Source organism: Hyaena hyaena, unplaced genomic scaffold (assembly GCF_003009895.1).
Source record: "Hyaena hyaena isolate Hyena2069 unplaced genomic scaffold, ASM300989v1 scaffold_395, whole genome shotgun sequence".
Classification (NCBI taxonomy): Eukaryota; Metazoa; Chordata; class Mammalia; order Carnivora; family Hyaenidae; genus Hyaena; species Hyaena hyaena.
Window position 1 is genome coordinate 518014 of NW_024081029.1, and position 2118 is coordinate 520131.

Genomic DNA, 2118 nt, shown 5'->3' on the forward strand with positions numbered 1-2118 from the left:
AGTCTCCCATTTTGCATATAGGATATAGAGGCATGGAATTTGCTCAAATTCAGAACACATGGTGGAAAAACCAGGACAAAAATCCAAGTGTCTTAACACTTAAGTCAACAGTCAAAAATTTTACAATTCTAGAGCAGTGAGCTCAGAAGACAGTTTATAGACAGTTGAACCATAGTCACTTGGTTTCTTTTTCAAAATAAAGATTACTGAGTTCCACTATTCTAGAAACTATACATTTTTTAAAGAAAATTCTTGGGAGGTGAGGAGTCTGATGAAGTTGCAAGTGTAAAACACCCAGACAGAATTTCAGAAAGGGAAACTGGCAAGTTTACAAGCTCAAACACAAGAATGAATATCACAATCAATTTTCTGTAAATAGTTGAACTTGACTATAGCAAAAGTGCCACCTCAGTTATGCTTAGATGGAAATGGGGGAATACTGCTACTATTAAAAAGGAAAATCCACGGAGAAAAAAACAAAATTAGAAAAATTTATAAAATAAACTTTTATCAAAATACAACACAGTAAGAGTGCCTGAGTAGCTCAATCAGTCAAGCATCTGACTCTTGATTCTGCTCAGGTCATAATTTCCAGTCATGAGATCAAGCCATCCCTACATGAAACCTGCTTGGGATTCTTTCTCTACCTCTCTCTCTGTCCCTCCCGGGCTCTCTCTCTCAAAATAAATACATAAACATTAAAAAAAATAAATACAGTGAACCATGTGATTAGAACCATGATCTCAAACTCTAAAATACAAGGAGCAGATCTAAGACTATTTCAGAGAAAAGACTGCTGAAACACATAATATCAATTTTTTGTACAAGAAGTTTTTATTTTTTATTTTTGGGTTTTTTTGGTATGTGTTTTTTTAAACTTTTTAAAAAGTTGGATAAAATTATTCTAGGTTGTAAAAATGATGAACTAGACCTTGAGTGTAACAAGTAGCTATGCTTTAAACATAGGACATGTAACTAGGTATGTTTTACTTTACAACAGAATCATGAGCTGTTATGAAAATAAGAGAGTGGTACTGGGGCAAGGGAGGGTATATAGACAGGAATTTATTTCAAATAATGGAAAATAGCAATTTTAAACTGACTAGGTGATGTTTATTGGACTGTAGAAACTAATTTTATATTTCTCAACATTTTTTCTAGGTCATAATTTTCTTAAATATTGAACTTCTCACCTTAACCTCTGCCAATATTGCCTCAAGAAATTGACTGCAATCACACTTCAGAAATGAGACAATCTAGATATTCTACTTTCATTCTCTCACTTCTTATGTATGTTCCATTTTACTTCTTTAGCTTTTGTTCAATAAATCATTTTGAGAATCCTTTGTTCCCTGTACATATTTGTATCACTCATACATGTTTGGAAATGAATGAAAAGATTAATATGCCTGTCCCTCTAAAAGAGATTCCAACTATGAGCAATAATTAAATATAAGATTGACCTGGGTGCCTAGGTGGCTCACTCGGTTAAGTGGCTGACTTGGGCTCAGGTCATGATCTCAAAGTTCAAGAGTTCCTCTCCGCCCCTCTCCTGATCGTGATCTTTCTCTCTCTCTAAAGAAAAAAAAAATACAAGGTTGACCAAGACTTTAATATTCTCCTGAGCATGACTAAGTTTTAGACAAGTTTCTTCCTGACTCTAGGCCCCTGGAGATTTAGAATATTTCTTTAGAAAGCTTGCAATTGTAAATTGTTTCTCTGCTTCTTTAAGATATAAATATTTTAAAAAGCCTCTTTCCAACTTTACAACCTAGAAATATCTTTCATAAGGACCTGGCAGCCAAGGAAGATAGTGCCCCCATTTCCCAGTCTTGGTAGGAGGGTAGGAGCTTATTTAGGTAAGAACCAATTAGCAAGCACATACTGTCTAAATCACAGTAGAACATTTGCAGACTTCAGAATTACATAATTTGCTCTAGACCTTCCATCAATCAGCAAACCCATAAAATCCTCCAGGTACCTTTCCACTAACTCACACCAGCTCTAAAACACCTCTTCCCTTTGTTTCTGCAGAGTTGGTTATTGAAATAGTCTTGAATGAAGTCTTCCTTGCCTGTTTAATTTTTTCCTGCAATTTTTGCTTTGACAAGGTAAATT